At 42.2% G+C, this 19,311-nt stretch overlaps 1 protein-coding gene and 1 long non-coding RNA gene across 2 annotated transcripts in view; both read left to right on the forward strand.

The window, feature by feature from the left end:
- Positions 1 to 19,311, forward strand: part of IRX6 (iroquois homeobox 6) — a 163,541-nt gene that overhangs the window by 14,177 nt on the left and 130,053 nt on the right. The window lies entirely within an intron of this gene.
- On the forward strand, positions 7,617 to 10,375 carry LOC134158806 (uncharacterized). The gene is made up of 2 exons (XR_009962925.1): positions 7,617 to 8,077; positions 10,185 to 10,375. It is a non-coding gene; the product is annotated as an uncharacterized LOC134158806 (long non-coding RNA).

The following is a 19,311-nucleotide window of genomic DNA, read 5'->3' on the forward strand; positions in this document are numbered from 1 at the left end:
TCTGCCAGCCCTGCAGTCCTTATGTTCAGAAGGTCACCTGGTTTAAAAAACAAACCAGGATTTTAAAAACAAACCCCAAAGCTTGTGCATGTCTTCCCATGACATTAGCTTTGTCCTGATCCATTTTGCTGTGTGTGTACAGCACATACTTGTGGAACAGATGAGTTACAAGCATTGTGACCTATAAAACCAGCAGAAGACAGGAGGAAAATAACCTGCGTTTACTTTCAGATTTATAAAAAAATTAGTGTTTCTGGATAAACCAGGAATGGAAGAGACTGGCCCAGTACAGAAGTTTTGGCTGTTTCTAACTCCTTGGAAAGTCTGCAATGAGATGAAAAAGATTCAGAAGACAAGACACAAACCATGTCAGGCACTGATATACTAAGGGGAATGAAACAAGTGGACCCTTTGATCGCCTTCACTTTTTTTGTCCTAAGAAATAAACCCAAGACCCCACAAACTATTGTTTGATGTGTAACATATTTCCTCCTCGACACAGGTGGTCTGACAAACACCTGAACAGTCACAAACTGCATATCCATAGTGGACAGACCCCCTGGGCTCAGGGTTATCTCCAGGAATTCCTACCTGTGAGACAGTCTGTCCCACTGTACTGAGACCCAGGAGCTGTCTCCTCCACAGAAGCAGATTGTCCTGGCAGCCTAGCAGCTCTCAGTCTTTCCAGCCTTAAATCCCTCCTAATAAATCTCCAAGTGAGAAAAAGCAGCCACCTTACAGCAAAGCACCATGACAAGGATACCAGCAGAATTCCAGGCTCCTATTTTGGAAGAAGTCTTGAAAGATTAAAGAGCACAAACACCAACCCTCTCCATACAGCCTGAGCAAAAAAGAGATGGAGAATATGGCTCACTTCAGCCTTTACTGCAGCAAGGAGATAGGATTTTCTGTAGTTTGGCTTGGTAACACCAAAGAGATGTCGCAGCTGCAGAAGGGTTCAGCATTAACTATGTAAGACCACCCATGATGTGGCCAGCTTCATTCTGTAGCCATCCTTTTGCTGTTTACTAAGTGGACTGGGTTAAAGCCAACACAGATGTGCTGCACACCACTGAGTACTGCACGGACAGCTCCTTGAGGGGCTGGATCAGTTCAGATGAACTGAAAAGGAGAATAGAAGTGACACAGTGCATCACAGCCGGCTACCAGAGCAAATCTTGACAGGCCAGAGGAAAAGCAGGAAAATGTGAACAATAAGGAACACATTTGAACAGAGGAGTAATTAAGCACTAGATCAGATGATCAGAGGAGATGGTAAATTCTCCATTTCTCGACACCTGCAAATCAAGACCAGGTGTCTTTATAGAGGACATATTCCAGCAGTTCCATCCAGCTGCCAGAGCATCATCTGGCCCATGATGTATACCAGGAGCAGAAGCAGAGAATCTGCCTGTCCTTCCTTGCCTTGAAATACTCATAAAGGAGCATTATCAGCCCTCTTTGGGAAATCAACTTTCCTTAATCCCAGGGTATATACTTTTTAGAACTTTGGGGGGATTTAGGGTTATTTTTTACCTGTCATTCAGGGACCTGCATGCATATTATAAAAAAGGAGCACTCCACACTCATATGAGTTAAGTAAGGATTACTCTAGGAGGCAAGTATTGCCAAGTAGTTTCCATTTCAACCTGTGTGTGCGGTTTGATGGACATTTTTGCGAGTATTGTAGCAAAAGCAAATAAATGGGAGGACTATCTGTGGAAACAATGGTGATAAAGCACATAATGAAAAACCTGAAGGAAAGCAGGTTTTGACAGTGTACTTTTGCCTATTGGCCCCGGAGTCATATTTAGCCATGCAGGGAAAGAAAAACACAAAGACCTAACTGGATTGTTTACTGCTCAGACATCAGTCTATTAAAATCCCCCTTGTTACTACAGCAATAGTACATATTTACAGGGATTGTGGCTGATTTTGATCAGCCATACCAAGCCATGCCTCAACCCATTTCATACTGATTAGAGTCTGGTCATATTTTAAGTGTCTACGAAATTATGCAAATGGACTCTGTACCAGAAAATCAGATTGCCAGATAATTGACCATTAATCTTTGATAAAAGTTTAAAAAAATTAAAGCAATCAGAAATCAGCTTAGCGTACAGTCTCTTGGGCCTTATTTTGGTCTAGTACGTCTGTACACTAAGCTGATTTCTGATTGCTTTAAGTTGTAAAAATTGCTTTTTAACCCACGGATATCAATGAGATTGCACCTGGTGTAAGTTGGGGCTGAATTTGATCTGCTGTGTGCTTTAATCACAGTATATTTTTGTTAAAACCCAGTATTTGTGTGGATCTGTGGATACTGATTTGTTCAAGCACACTGTAATCTCCCCTTAAGCCCGTCAGAATACAGCAGGTTAATAATGCTGTAAGTAGAATCCAATTTATTCATAAAACACCGGAACGCTTTAACCAAACTGTTCTTTTGTGGCGGGCCCCCTCCTGCCTGGTTGCAGCAGACAAAGGCTCCTGCTGCAGCCGGTAGGAAAGGGGCAGAATAACAATAGCAAGACGTCTGCCATGCTGTCCATCCGTCTGTCTGTCTATTGGGCAGGCAGTTCCCTCTCCATCTACTGTTTCACACAACCAAAGGCACCATTGTGCCCTGCCCTGCAGTTCATGGTACTTGCCTTGGGATCTAACTACGGCTCCATGTCCATAACTGTTATTTTGATAAGCGCTCCAACGTTCTGGTGGCAGCAGGAAAGCATAATCCTATGACAACATTCCAGCCCATTAACATTATCTTTTAGTTAGCATATACAGCACTTGCTGGGTGTTTACTTGAATTCAGTGAGTAAAACTTCCTCTCCTCTGTGACCAAGTAAATACAAATCCCCCATGCTTTAGGGGGAGTTAGATTTGTTTTGCATGGACTTAAGAAAAGCGAAGCATTTTCTATTTAAAGCCTCCCTGTGCAAACTGCTACAGCCCATGAACTTTGGGAAACTCTCCACCTGCTTGTGATCCCTCCTCTACCAGCTACAGGAGCCCTTGCCAGGAATTAACAGCCATATCGTATTTGGTGTCACCTCAGTACAGGGCAGAGATGATCTTACAGCCAAGGACGCTATAGTCCAAGTAAGAAAAGGAAGACAGAATGGCAGAGACAGACATCCGCCTTAACAAGGAAAGAATGAAACCATACTGACCTAAATGACGGAACTACCAAAACCACCACAAAGGGTTTCCGGTCAAGGGGGACACCCAGGTTACCTCTGATTAAATTATCAAGAGGGGGTGGTTTATTATGGAACTTTGATTTTTCATTAAGCTGGATTTTAAGGCATTAACCAAATGCGTACAGTCCTGTGCTGCTCATTCATATGCAGGGGCAGAGAGCTGCTCACAGGCTCATCCCAATCTTGTGCACCCATCCTCCTTCCTTTTCTTGTGAGGTGGCTGAAAATGGCCACACAACAGAGAGTGTTGTTCACTTCTTCAGGCTATTTACTATTGCCAAGCCACAAGATAATTCTAGAGCTCCCCCCTGCAATCCTGCCCAAGGCTGGCAGTACCGCAGCCACCTGTGCCCCCACCCTCAAAGAGCAGGTACCAAATCTGCAGAGTTACCCTTGCAAACGCAGGAGCACACTGCTACCTATAGCCTTTCCATTGTCCCTGGGGATGGGAAAACCAACCAACCTGCAATGAAGGCTTCAGATTCATCCAAAATCAAAAGCTTTAGATAAAATGACTGGTTAAGATAATTAATAAATTGAACAGACTACTGTGAAGGAGGTCCATCATTCAGTGTGCTCTAGGATTCCTAGAAAATAAGCCACCCAGCATGCAGTGAAAATATATATCCAAAATCTATATCCTGCATTACAGAGGTGGCCAATCCAGATGCTCGTAACATTTTCTGCGAGGATAATGCAGTTACTTTGCTGATGTGATGAAATTTCTGCAAAACCCAGAAATCCAATCACCTTCAACCCTAGGGATGTTGCAGCAATTAATTTTGCCACAAGTTGATAGAGATCCAGATGTTATAATACTGTTGCTACGGCTATACCCAACCACACCGTCACCCATTCAGCATGGGTAAACACAGTACCCAGTGAGCAACAGAAACTCCATGAAGTGGTACTTGGGATGAACAATCCAGAATTTCTCTTGGGTTAAGACACTTGTGTAAATCATTTTTGCTAGTGTAGACCAGCAACAGCTTTGAGAAAGATATGTTTTTGTGTGTGCTTGAAAGTAAAAAGAGAACAGAGGCCCCAGTTACTTGTTATCACAACGCAGCTCAGTGATTCCTTGGGGTACCAGCCTCCCCAGTAAACACCAGAGTGATGGGGGAGGAGCTGCTGGGAATGGTGTCTGGAGAGATACAGCCCATGGCGGGCTCCAGTGCTGGGCCTGAAGGAAAGTCCAAGTGCAGAACTATAGCACTGGCATTGTCCAGTGATGGACAGAAGGAGCCCTGATCATACCAGTGCTGCATATTGCAACAGTGACCGGTATGGTGCCATGTGACTCTGTCAGTGAGTGCCACAGAATGGCACCAGTATCAAGAATGAGCTGAAAATATCAAAAGGTTCATTAGAGTATGTCTGGTTTCCAGAAATGCTACAAAATACAGACTTTGGAGGATAAGTGTGCAGCTCCAAAGTAGGAGAGTCCTTACCACCTAGGAGTTATCGGATTTCTCTCTATGTTTAAATCAATTTTTAAAAGAATTGTACCATTACAGGCATTTTCCAGAAGCATATTCCTGTGTGCACAACAAACAGGGAAAACACTGTCAATACTCCTGTGACCTCAATGCCTCAGTGTGGCCACTGATTTCAAACCACTCTTTCCATTCCCATCAATATGACAATCATATCCCAATTCTGCTGAACTTCTCTTTTTACCTTCATAAAACTGTCTGCAATTTTATAATACTTGGTCTACGCACACCAATAGGAGGTGAATGTCTTGTTGATGATTTTGCAGTGCTTACATGGCTGAGTAAACTATAAACTAGTGTAAATGAGATGATTCAGCGAGAAACAAGGCAATTCAAAACTGAGGAGAATGGACAATGTCCATCTAGTTCAGCACAGCTCACCTCAGTATAACATCACTTTCTGTAATGGCAACAACCTTGTTGCGCTTTACCTTCCTAGACTAGGGGTGATACATTTGGGCAGGAGTAACCCATGGCATCTTTTTTATTTTTGCAGAAAAGCTTCTTTGTTTCATAAAAATTCAAAGGGACAAATCGTCTCCATCCTCTGGCATATGGCAAAGATCAAATGGGTAGTTTCTGCTGGCCACCTGAAAATTGGTTGTAGGAATTCACGAGCCTCCATGCACAGGGCATAGAAGTCCATCTCCAAGTGCTCAGACACAGCAAAAGTAACCCTCTCTATGTGGATGGAAGTGTTACCACACCCACAGAGTCAAGGCTGTTTGTCCTCGAGTATTGATGAGCAATTCACAATTCTGCCCTTCCAGTATAAGGGCAAAAAACTTAAAAAATTACTCCCAACTGATGAAGGACTATAGAATCACTGCAGTGAAGCTTAAGAGGCTTTGAAATGTGCTTCAGGATTCTCGGGGAAGCATTCCTGGATTAGCACTGCGATTTGACCCTAATGGTTCAAACTTTCAAAATTTTCACAAGGAAGTGAAAATTCCTACTTGGTTGATTGATGAAGATGAATATGCTGGCTCACCCCTTGCCTTTGCCAGTAACCCAGAGGTACATGGTGATACCGGGAAAAAAAGGGTTAACATTGTTCCTGCTTGCTTAAGCAGTCGCTGTGCTTGGTGAAGCAGAACCATAGGAGTCAAAGTTGCTAGAACGGTGAAGCAGAATTGTAGGAGTTACAGCTGCTAGGCAGAATTGTAGTAGATCAGATTCATAACTTAACATTTAAGACATTCTTGTTTAAATAGGATCTTTAGAAAGAAAAGGAACAAAAATAGACAGAGTAACAAAATTTGCAAACTTGACAGGTTTCTACTTTAAGATACATAAAACCAGCTTGTACCGAACCTGAAGTTTGGATAGGAGCCGAAACCCTACTGAGTCTGCGTGAAAGCAAGAGGTTTCTCGCGGTGATGAAGAGGAACTACAGGCCTTCATCCTCACGACCCCCTAACGATCACCACCAGGAGGCACTGCGCAGGTGCAACCAATGGGACAAATGCCAGAAAACTAATTATAATACTAGACAGGAATAGGTTTTGCATATGTATTAGGCGTGAAGCAATCTCATGTTTAGGTAATCATTCTATGTAATATAAAAGAACTGAGTGCCAAAGGGGGGCGTGCATGCTTTTGGAGGAGCAATCCCCATGCGCCTCAGTGCTGAATAAAGCATACCTACTTTACAACTCTTAACGAGTTGTGGAATCTATCCACGTATCAATGGGACTGGAACTTCTCCCCACCTGCTACTGCAAGACCATGGAAGTAGAACAACTATTGGCAGAAAGCTTTGTTAGAGAAGGGGGAAAACATGAGACTATAAAGTGAAATTTTACAATCACAGGAAAAGGTTGTCTGGATTTACATAGACCTACTTGGCACTGAATACGTTGACAATTGACCATAACTGTTTGGAGAGAAACAAGCTGCTTGGATGCTGGCAGCAAAAATGCTGTTTTATCCAGCTCCTACTGTGCCAGGCTCCTCCACCCTCTCTCAGAGCAGCATTTAGACAAATGCCAACATTTTAAAATTAAGTGGGCCCATCATTATTAATTCATTTGGTATTCATTGTAACAACATTAATCATGGTAAACTGCAGCAGCTTTATTACACATGTAATGTGTACTTTCCTAGAATTCCCCTGTAAAATCTCTCACATTGCTAACAATGTAAAGACAATGACACATTACAACCAAGCAAAACAATAATAAACACGCAACTTAATAAATCATTATTCTGCCCACAAGTATGTTAAAAAATACATTTGCTTCAAAACTAGAGGGAAAACCAACATGCAATAAGTGACATCAGTGAGTTTGAGGCTTTTGGTTGCAACAAAGAAACAAAACAGCATGCTAATATGACATTTACAAATAATACCTAACCGCAGCCTAATTAACTTATTGTGTGCTTACTAAACTAGCATACATATTATATTAGAAGAGAAACACTTATTTGTTTTGTTGCTAAGAAACTTCAGACATTTGCATATTTAACAAATTGTTAGAGTGTTTTTAACCAGAACCCATCACTATTTATAAAAGACAAATTTAAAACATGAGATCAAAGACACAACATTAATTTTTCTTTTGTCAACTGTCTTTGTTCAGTGGCTCAAAGAAGCAGTTTTATAGCGGCTGATACATAATGAAACATCTGGTATTATTCTCAATTACAGCGGAACACACTAATAGTCAAGGGCTTTTCTTTAACTCTTATACACCAGTCAATGTACTGTAGGGACTGCTCCAGCAGCACATGAAGAACATGCCTTTGAAATCACTGCAGGGGTTTTCTGAGTCAGGAGTTCAGGATCCATCTCTAGAACAGGAATACCACTAACTTCTTTTCTTTTAAAGGCTCCAGGTGTCAGCCAACTTTAACTGATCACGTAAGTTGTGCAAGAGCATAAAATGAAAGCCCAGTGAGTGAGGCAGTGAATAAACCTGAGGGTTCTCCACTAACTAGGAGGTAACAGTGACAGCCAGTGATATGCCGCTGTTGCTTACTGCACCCGTGGATCCTATCTGCTGCAGGGCAATTCATGGCTCCTTAGACATGAATCCAGAGCAGCACTAGGTCACTATTTTACACACAGTGAGCAAGGTTGTTTGCCAGCTCACTGGGGATCAGCATAAAGATTAGCAAACTTGAATCCCCTTCTGCTACCCAGTCTACACCAGACACTCACTAACACAGCAGGAGGCATGGGCCAGCACACCGTGTGTGTGATCCCTCAGGCACATCAAATCACTGAGTGCCAGACCCAGAAATGGTTTTGGGGTGCCTCTACCCTGCTCTGCCACTTCCAGCACAGACATATTCTAGGAAGAGCAAGACAAAGAAGGAAAGCAAAGAGACCCTGGAAGGAGATCTGAAAACTCAAGGAGCTGTAGAAAACCCAAGGTAATCTTACATTTGCTATCTCTGAGCTAAAATGGAAATTAATGTTTAATGGGTTGAAGCTCTCTTCAGAAAACTACTAGAGGGATTGTCATCCTAGAGCTGCTTTTTTCCATGTACCAAATGCAGAGGGTACTCAGTTTCTCCTTCCTCCCATAACCAGCCTGTTCTGCCTGTCTTGCTAAAATTTGGGGACCAGGATGTTCCCATGTCCTGCTACATGCTTCAGAACAAGCTGATGAAGCTTGTTCTGAATGCTTCCTTCTCAGTCAGCTAAATACTTAGATTTATCATTTGAAACAAAAAACTCCCAAAGAAAATGTGACAATCAAAATTACTATTCATGAGAGTAAACATAAAAAAATAGTAATTCTGCTGAACTGTAGTCACCAGCAGAGGTTTTGGGAGGATTTTAAAAAGTTCTGAGAGAAAATCTCCTTTCTGTCAGAGAAAACAGTTGAACAGCTTCAGTACTGATCACATACCAACTTTACTAACTAGAAGTAGCAGGTGAGCAGAGCATGGGCAGAATTTTGAGCTGTGCAAAGCTAAAGATGAGTCTTGTTGAGAAGAGCCACAGCACCAACACCAGGTTTGGATATGACCAACTGCAGCTCTTCCCTGTGCCCAGAGAGCTTTCACCTGCATTTTTGGCAAGACTCAGCTGGTCCCACAGCCATCTCCCTTGGGAGGAGCAGCTGACACCAACAGCTCCCCACCCCAGCTCTGCACTGCATCACACCAACTCCCTTGCAACAGGAAGCACATTTTCCAGTGGCCTCCTCCACAGGTATATGTTACTTCACACCAAGGAGTAGAGTTGAAAGAACATGTTCAAGAAGTATCTGCACATTTTTAAAGCTTTTGTGGTTTCAAGACATACACACAAGCCTAAGGCCTGTAGTGACATCCGACATCCGCCTGCTGAAATTTCAGGCAGAGGCTACTTGACATGACTTCACCTCTGACTCTGCTGGCTGGTTAAAAGCTCAGTTCTTCCATGAGAACATTCTCTGTGCCTCCAGCCCATCACCTATCTGTTAGTTAAGACAATGTGAACTTAGGCCCAAAAAGCTTACGAGGCTAGAAGGTATCTTCATGGCACACTGACATCAAGCTGTAGTCCAGCTGGGCACACTCATGCTGGCTTTAATCTGCCCAAACAGCAGCCCATAGCTCCAGGTTTTCACTGCTAATAACTGATCTCCCCTTCATCTGTGTCACCACACTTCTGTGGCAGCAGTAGGTACCTTTCATCCATGCAGCCACCCCATGTTACAAGTACACCTAGATGTGTTGCACAGACATATGCTGAACAGAAGACTGCAATTGCCAGTGAGGCAGGAGAGTGCTGCCCACAGTCTTCTAATGACAAGTAAAGAGCTGATGTTCAGCTGCACTATAAACGACTGAATATTGGGCATGAAATGGAAAGTGCCTTAATAGAAAGCAATGCCAACAGTCTCTGTGCTTAGAACACACGAACATATACAAAGCTTTCACTAACAGCACCAACCACTGCAGTTTCTGTTTGGGGCAGAGGACTCCTGCTGTAGCCAAAACCATCTCTTATATTCTACTGGGATGCAAAAGGGGACTGATGGAGGAATGATCATCTAGGGGAAGTTCTTCTGAAAGTGGTAATAATAACAATAATAATCACAATAACAACAACAATAATGTTGGTATGTAAAGACACTCCCAAAAGACAGCCTGTAAACTGTCAAAGCTCTTTTGGTGAAAAGTACTAAGGATCTGCAGTCAGTTGCTACAGGATGGGCTGAGATAAAATCTGGTTGAAATCCAAAAGGAAAGCATTTGCTGCTTCTCCCAGCTCTGCCTGGTCGCAGGTGTGGAGCTGCTTACTTCTGCAGGTCTCAATTGCTGTCTCTGGCAGTGCAGCCCAAGAGGCGCACAGGGAGTTTCAGGCAACAGCCAAATACCAGGCATACACTGGACACGCAGCCAAATTCTACCAGCCATCCTTAATGGGAAAGCTACCTCCTTCAAAATGACTTAATCCAAATTTTATTTTACAAACATGAAATACCTCTCTGCTAGAGCACTGCAGCATTTCTAAGCCAGCTGCTTTCTTCTTCGCTTTCTTCAGAAGAATGAAGCGAGTCAAAGGTACGCTTTGGGCTTGATGGATGGGCTGTCACTGGTAGTGGCAACACTGTCAGCATCACAGTAACCAGGATGGAACAGACCACTACGAGAAGCTCCAAGTGCATTTTCAGTACACAGTATTCAGCACTCAAACATGTCTTGAAAAAATAAAATAAACCAGGTCTATTTCAAGCATGTGGACACAGGAATAATCATCTCCCGGTCATTTGGTAGGGAAAGTAGGTTTCATTTTCCAAAGTGCTTGAATTCCTACCAACTCCTGAGCACTGTGATCTCGGGTAGAGTTCTCCACCCACCAGTACCTTACATGAGGGGATAAATTTCTCCTTTTAAAACCTTGCTGGATCCTTATTAGTGCAAGAAAAACAAGTAACTACTGACTTGGAAGCACCTATGGCTCTACCTGTCAATATCCTCTTTATCAGACCTTGAAAATACAGAATATACATTTCACAGAGCTCAAAAATATACATTTCATAAAATGACCGTAATATCACCTTTCTGATAGGCCACCATGGGTTGTGTTACCTGTTTTGTTAGGATTCCAAACTCCAGAGATTTTTATTTTTTTTAAAAACCTTTTTCTAAAACTCCCATCTGGACACAGAAATAAAGAAATAAAAGAAATAAATAAATAAAAGAGCTTTATAATATTTTTGTTTGTTTTTAACCCCCCTTAAAGAAGTGGTGATCCACCTTCATTTGCATAATGGATTTGCAGCTCTTTATGACAAACATGGTGTTGGGAGATACCAGCTGTTTGGTTTAAATAAGTTTTAAATAGAATGAGTGACTTACAGTTACAATACTGCGTGGTTTAGTACACTGCTTGCTTAGCTTTACTTGCTTAGTAGCTACATTTGCTGAAGCCTTAGGCTGCAAAATGTGGACTTTTACTAGCTATACTTTGAGCAGCAATAGAAATAATTTTCATAGTAATTCCTATGTACTTGTTGCAGTGCTGTGTTTCATCTTTAGTCTGAGAAGAATGCTGATAACTGAATGCTAAATCCTAGTGTTTTAGGTGTTGCTAAGTAGTGTTTATCCTAGGCCTGGGACTTTTTTAGCTTCCTACCGTCTGCCTGCAAGCAGGTGCACAAGATATGCAAACCAGAAGATAAGGAGGCCACAACCCTCAGCAGAAGCTGCAGCTTGACAAGATACGAGTAGTTAATGGCTTGCCTGTGTGGAGACGGAGAAAGAATCCAGTAATGAGTTAGAAGTCCCTAGACCAAAACTACCATTGGACTAAAAAAGCATATGAAGAGCATAAATCGGAAGGGTATGGCTGCCCAGTGATTTCTTTGTTTGGGGCCTTCTCCAGAAGCATCCAGCTCAAGTTTCCCCTTCTGCTATACCAGCCAATTATTAGATTATTTCTCCTGGAACTGGACATCTGAGACTGCTATGGGAAACCCGGGGTCATCCTGAAGGAGAAGGGAGCACTACTGGGAGTGAGCATGTGTGTGTGACCGAGGAGTTGGAAGGGCACTCACAGGTGTACTGGAGCTACCCACTGCAAAGAGACTAAGTCCAGCAATTACAGTCTTGATGGTGTCTGTACAACTCCTTGGGTCATGTGCGACTGCTTGGGCAGCAGCTTCCCCATATCACATGGTAAAACTTCATGTAACCTATGTGATTGCATGGCCTGGCTGGGGACAGACACAAAAGCCAGAGGTCTTGTCTGATACTGAAATTCCCCCTCCTGTACCGGGCAAGCCAGATCTCTCTTGCAAGCTCCTGATTATTATAGACTAATTGTTGTTATTAGTCTACAGGCTTCTAATTATTGTTAGACTTTCTTTTGGCGGTTGGGTAGGATGCTGCTACAGCAGTGGAAGAAGCTCTGAAGTGTTGTCCTTGTGACAGCGGTGCAGTATACTGCTTCTCAAAAAAAGGGGGGGATGACAAGCTGCATTTAGCCAACTTTCAAAGAAAGCAAAAAAAACCCAAAGGTCTGTAAGATTAGTATCAAATACTTGGATCCTGACATCCTAGGGTAAGACAAGTGGAGAAAATCTCACAGAGTAAACCAGTAACTCAGGCAAATTCAGATGAGGATACTGAGATGACTTCTGTCAATTTAGTACTTGAGCAAGGAGCGGGCTGCAGCTGCGAAAGGTTTATGTGCAGGTCAGACAGGGGCTGTTGTCAGACTCTTCTGAGGGGCCTGTTCCTTCACTGACCTTTGCTTGAAGCATTGCAGAGAAGTCTTGCCATCACAAAAATTCATCACTGCACCCACTGATGGGTAAAGAAGGGAAAGTTCACAAGAAAGCAACATGGGAAACTCTGCCACAGGATCCAGTTTGGATGGGTGGGACTGAGGCTCCACCAAAGTGCAAGTGACTGTAGGCACAAGGGTAGCATTATACACTCTCAACATGTACTCACCTCAGTAAAGCCCATCTCACCACCAGCTGGATACAACTCAAATGCACATCCTAAATCTGTGTGGGTGGTTTAATTTATCCTCTCTGAGCTCATGCATAATGCGTTTTTAATGGGGGCAGCACTGCAGGGCAGAGCAAAGTGGTGCTGCTGGGTTTTTCCTAGAACTCTCCCTCTTTCCTAGAACTCGGCCAGCTCCAGGGTAATGGCACTAAAGGCTGCACACAGTATTACCAGAAAAATCACAAAATGCTGTTTGAGCTTTCACATTTTGATGCCACACAAAACTGGGTCACTGAAGTCCTGCTTGCACGAGTCCATGCTCACAGTGGCAGAGATAGAGGTTTAAGGAGATGTGAACTCTTTTATATTGTGCACTTTATGTGCGTACTGGAGTAAATAAAAAATCCCTTGGGAGAGTGTGAAGAGAAGGAAAGGCAAAAAACATTTAACATCAAATCTGCTTGGTCATTGCAGGAAAATCACTGGGCAGTTTTACAGAGATTCCCTTTTCCCACATTGCCAGCTCTGCCTGTGCACCTCCCCTAGATGACAACAACAACATTGCTGCTCCATCAGCATCGTGGTCTCAGCCAGTTCTCACTCATGCGCAATAGCCTGTCATTTAGACTGTAGGTATTTCACAGGGCCTTGTTTCCCTGAAATACAGATGAATCTTTTCCACACATGACCAGTTCCACAGATGAGTGTCAGGTTTCCTGGCAGAACATTTTGGCTTAAACCCCTTTATAACAGGTTTCCTGTGACTTTCCATCAACCCAAACATACACAAGGATCTGGCTAACATTAAAAATGGAGATGATACAACTTGCAGTCCATATGTGAGGCACACTGAGTGTTGCTGCTCATCAGCCACTATCAGATGCATACATTACAAGGTATTTTAATTGTGACTGGGAAAACTCCGTTATGGAGTGCATGAAGAGTTCAAGGGTTTTGTTTGCTTGTTTTCAATGATGAATGGCTTCTAAACATGATTTACTGAAACTTCCTTTCTGTAACTGTTCCAATCAGGACATTTTTGATCACTTGCCTCTTAGTAAGCAATGGACAACTGGACATCAACAAGACAGAGACAAGCCAGTTAAATCTTCTTGACTGCTTGCAACCAAATGATCCCACTGATCATTTCTCTCTAATCTCCCTATACATTACTCCTCCATATTTTTATTTATACAGTTTATTATGTCATTCAGGTCTCCTGAAGCTTTGCAGTAAAACCAGAGTAAATATAACTATATATTAAATCAATGTATTCAGAGATTATTTGATCATTTCCTTTGGCAATATCACACGTGTTGAACCTAGGAGCTACAAGGAAGAGGATGGCACTTCTTGGTTGGAAATGAAGAGCCATGTTGACATCTAAAAAAATTCATAATGAAACCTTCATTATAGAGACATATATCTCACCATCCATCATCTCCAAACACACAGGCTTGGAAATGAAAACATGCCTGTGTTTAATTTGATGGGCTGAGCATACAGCATTCCCATCCTGCTGGGGGGAGAGGAGCGGCATGTTGTTTATCCACACACCTGAAAACAGACAGGTACATTTTGCACCGTCATCTCACCTCGAAATCCTGGAACCACTTATGTGAAACCAACCCGGAGCCACAAGTCCTTGTTTCCTCTCGCATCGAGGGCTCCATTGTTTGCTTCTGTCAGCGTGGTGGGGAGCTTCAGGCTGTGCTCCCCTCCCAAGCTGTGCAGCATCTGCTACAGGGGTGTTTCCTCTTTATTTATTATTTTCCCCGATTTTCTTTCTAATCTCTGTTTCTTTGTGGTTTCCTGGAGTCGTCTTGACAAAGCCACAGATTCTGTTCCTGTCCTTTATAGCACTGGAGGGCACTGCAGAACACATGAAATTTGTTTCTAATTTTACATCTGCCAAAAAGCATTCTTGGGTTACAAATACATGCCAGCAAAATCAGTAGGGCCTATCCTGCTAATGCTGCAAGACAAACAAAGCCAAAAGGAAAAAAAAAAAAGACTAAAATACTGCACAAATATTTTTGCACTTCTTTTAGCTTGTGAAATCTTTCCTTTTCCCCCTCCTTTTCCGACATTTTACCCAAGTTAAGCTTTCTGGTATTACATATCTATTTATATTTAGGAAAAAAAAAAACAATTACAATACAATTAAATGAGAAGGAACAATTAAGTTTTTGCTCTTCTGCAAGTCCCATATATAAGGAGAGGGGTAGAAATACCTTCAGCCAGAAGCATGTGGAGGATGACTTCCTCCCCAATATGTCACTGAAACACTGAGTGCTCCAAGCAACTGACCAAAATCCTGATGCTCCAAAGTCAGTTTAAGTTCAAAGAGGGGTCTCAGCTGTATTGCTGCCATTTACATATGCAGTGTGTTTTACAGCAGCTATTTCTTCTCCTCATCACAATTTCCTAAATAATGTTTGCTAAATTATCTAAACTTTGTAACCATGGCAGAGCAAGTCATGGTAGTCTCTCAGGCAGGAAAAGCTGCATCCCAGGGGGTGCAAAGCTGCTGGAGCAGCAAAGCCCTTCAGTGGGGCCAGAAGGAGATGGGCAGCACCACAACTACTGCACCCCTGATTTCCGCCCCAGGTTTGGAATTCAGGTTGTGCTTCACTGTGGTCTGTATCTGCTGCATCCAAGTGTCACCTACTCATAAGCAGAAGCTCCCAGCCTGGATCAGACTTCACGACTGTAAATGTCAACAGACCAAGGAACACAACTCCAGGTTTATTTTCATTAGTAAGAACACAGTGTCATGGTATTTCAATGCTCTGCAAATGTTAATTAAAGATCTTGCTATAAGGAGCTTGAACGAACATTTCAGAGCTGGATCCAGCTCTGCAGCTCAGGTTTATCAGATTAAATGTAATAGCACAGATATTCCAGGACCTCCCACAAACCATGGAGGGGACTCTTGTGTTTTCACACTTGCAGAATTTTGGACTAGGTCAAAGTACGCAGCTGCTAATGGAGAACACTAGCTCTGGCCTGGCCTGGTGATGGTACTGGCCACCAAATGCGCAGCATTGCAGTTAGGGAGCTGGGGCTGAACTAGAGGCGCGTCTCCTCTGGTAACTGGAGCAGCGAGATGGTTCCAGACAAGAGCCATAGCAGTTGTCTCCATCTCATCCACATCCCAAAGTTAAGACTCAATTTCTTACACTAAAACACGTTGGGGAAAATTCAGCCTGAACTACACAAAATTCATCAACTTGTGCAGGATTCCCATTCAAAACTTCACGCATTCGCACAAAATTTCCCTGGACACCAGTGTTCGTGATTCTCCATCTCCATTTAGGAGCAGATCTGAAGAGCGTGCTGCTTTTCAGATTATATTACAGAAATTTTATAGGGCTGAACTGCAAAACCATTTTTTTTCAGCTGTGTTTGGTCATTCATGTTCCAGCTTCCCCAGTGATCACTCTTGGTGAGAAACTTGCACTCTGCAGACTTGCTAGAGACTAATCTGACTTCTCCGCACATGCACGGCAGATCTTGTGCTGTACAAATGTCTTTTCCAATATGGATTATGGGCTAATAAGCTGTATGGTTCTGCAAATCTTCCTGGCCTTTACTTTTTAGCTGTTATACGAGAATCATATTTCCTAAAAGGAGAAACATATGGATTGTATCTATCCAGCACTAGATGATCACAGTCTGCTGTAGAAATGCATTTGGAGAAAAATATAGCCATCTATAGGAGAACTGTGAGAAGAATTGATTTTTTTTTTTTTTTTGAGGTATTTCTCCTACTTGGAGTGGAAAATACTGAAAGTCAAAAATTACAAAGGGTTTGTGTTGGAATAGCTAATGCTACACATTCACTGTTTGTGGCTTTATATCCTTTTAAATTTTTTTTTCATTGAACTTGTATGATTTAGAAGTGAGAATGTTATTTCTAAATTCCTGTCTTGAAAACACTTCAGGCTTTTAGGAAAAGGAACTTTTTGCTTGAAACAGTTCAATACATTTCACCCAAAGCATTTCTCTCTTCCCCTTCCCCTTCAGTCACTACTGCAATTTTCAGTTATTTTACACATTGTTTACTGTAAATAATAGAGAAAAAAATCCCCAAGCAACCCACAGGCAAATCTAGTTCTAGTCTCCAAATGACAGATTTAAAAAAGATGTAAATAGAAAGACTTTATCTTACTTTTTTATCAGTAACTACCCATTATATGCAAAGCTTTGCTGGTTCAAACTTTTTATCCTAACTTTGACATAAATATATGCCTCTTCTGCTAACTACTTATCTCAGTTCTCTTATCTGTAACAGAGGGATAATAATACTGCCTATACTTGCCTCAGTGGAGGGAATTAGTTGGTATTTGCATGGATCCTGCCCATATAAAACAGAATGATTATTCCCTTAATGTTGGTATGTCTTCCACTAGCCTTGGGAAGTATTATATGCCTTCTGGCCTCAGAATTAACAAATAGCTTCAGTATGTAAAATGTTTCATTTTGCTATGTCAGAAAGACAATCTACAGTCAACTGGGAAGTTTGCAGAACGGCCAGTGCAGCAGCATGCAAAATCCTAAGGATGCGGTCACAAGATTATAAGTCCAGACACACAAGTTGCTTCATGTTTGAAGTGATCAGTGCCAGACCACAAAACAGTAATTTTGCTTTGTTTCAGTGATACCACCATGTCCAGTCATGTTTGTTCAGAAAGAAAAAGTAATAAATAAAAACAGTAAAAAAAAAAATCCAGTATTTCCCTCCATACTTGCCTAATCGTCCTACTTACTCCATCTCTTCTCTAACAATTTGCTTACAAATGATATCTAATTGCTTTAAATAACATGCAGGTTATCACAATCTGTGTTTTAATATCTGCAAATGGAGTTTCAGCCTGAATTCTGGACACCAAAGTTTTTATCAGTTTATAGCAGGAATGAGATGAAAAATATATATTTTTCATTGATAAACATGATTTGTAAGATGAGTCAAATTAACAATCAATTACACGCTAATGGGCTCTAATCAATACATTAATTTACCTAAAAGGGGGAAGATGAGGAAAGATGGAAGAGTAATTTAAAATACTGTTCTGCTGGTACAAAAAAAAAAAAAAAAGGCGTATAAAATAAGACTGCACAGCACAGCCCTTTGTGGAAGAATGCAATATCCTCTCTCTTATTCTCTCCCCTTGTTTCTCTGTATGATGTGGCGTGTGTTTATTAAAGAATAAAAGAGCAATTATTACATTTCCAGCCGATTGCAGGGCCTCAGCCAGTGCGGTGGTACAGCAGTGTGAGCCTGCTCTCTAGTGTTCCTGGAGGTGTGCGGCATCCGGCACCCGCTTCCAGCTGCACCCGCTTAAAACACAGCCCAAACCCTGAAGAATTCCCTTGCTATCTTCTGGGTGGTAAGGAAATCTCAATTATGCACACAAGGGATGTGGTTAGGGGAAAAAAGCAGAAAGAATGTTTAAATTGTATACGTAAACTGTTTTGTTTTACAAGCTGGAGTAAATCAGCACATTTGTAGGCCATATTTATCTGATCCACTCAATAATAATCTCTCTCAATGAGCACTATTGATGTGGCGTTTATGCCACTGCAAAATATACCCAATCCCTTTAATTCAAATAAAGTCTTAGTGAAAAAATAAGAATTTTTGATTCTGGGATGTCACTCGTGCAGCAGGGCACAAATCTTTGCCACGTTGCTGGCAGGGACTGGGGTGAGAGAATATGCTGGGAATGGAGGTAAATGCAGAATCCCCCCTGCTCTCTCTTCCTTTTGAATTCAGTCCTCACTAGCAGCCCCATAACATTAGTATAGGTGCTGTGGTCTAAACATAAACCACCCAGCTCTGCTCACAAAGGGATCAAGAAAGGAACCCAGTCCTTTCAGCACTAGTTTCCTAACAGGAGGTGCAATCCTGCAGGCTGATGCAAACGGGGTTTCGAAAAGACCCTGCTGAGAATTTGGGTATAAAGTGGGAGCACAAGCAGATAAGCAGCTCCATCACCTGGTTTTGCTTTAGATGACACAGCTCAAGCCTTGTATGTTCAGATCTTAGCAGCTGTAACACAGGGCCTTTGTGCTCTTAAGCCTTGTTGCACATAAAGGGAGTGAAAATGGAGATGGTGCCAATTCACGCCAAGTAATTCCAAGAAAATTCAAAAGGAAGCAATGGAACTGTTAACAACAGTGCACAAAGCTGCCCTCTCCTAGCAAAAACTCAGAAAAGGCAGCAAGTGCATGTTGCACACTATGATCTGGTTGAAAGAGCATTTTTGAGGTACAGCTAATCTGAGCTCAGTTATGCTTGTGTAGATCAGGAGAAATGCAAGTGGAGGCACTCCAGTTTGCTGCCCCTGAAACCTGATGTCCAGGACTGCAGCACAATCCCAGTAACACAGCATGTTCTCTACAACCCTGCAGACCAGGAAATGAGACTGGATCTGAAGAGCCCTCATGGTCTCTGAAAATTAGTTTACTGACTCACTCTGAAATGTCTTCTTTGCAATATAGTAAATAGCAGCTTTAAAAAAAAAAAAATAAAAAAATAAAAGAAGTAATGTCAAGTCTCTAGAAAAAACATTCTAGCACCTTAAGCAAAGAGGTGGCTGTGGGTTTTAGTGAAGGCCAGCAAATCCCACTGAGCAAACTGGCAGAGGAGCCAGCTGCATGAGTGTTGTGCCCTGCTGCATTAGTGACTTCCCAGAAGCAAAAAT

Source organism: Pezoporus occidentalis, unplaced genomic scaffold (genome assembly GCF_034315485.1).
Source record: "Pezoporus occidentalis ecotype Australia unplaced genomic scaffold, CSIRO_AGI_Poc_V1 ctg135, whole genome shotgun sequence".
Lineage (NCBI taxonomy): Eukaryota > Metazoa > Chordata > Aves > Psittaciformes > Psittacidae > Pezoporus > Pezoporus occidentalis.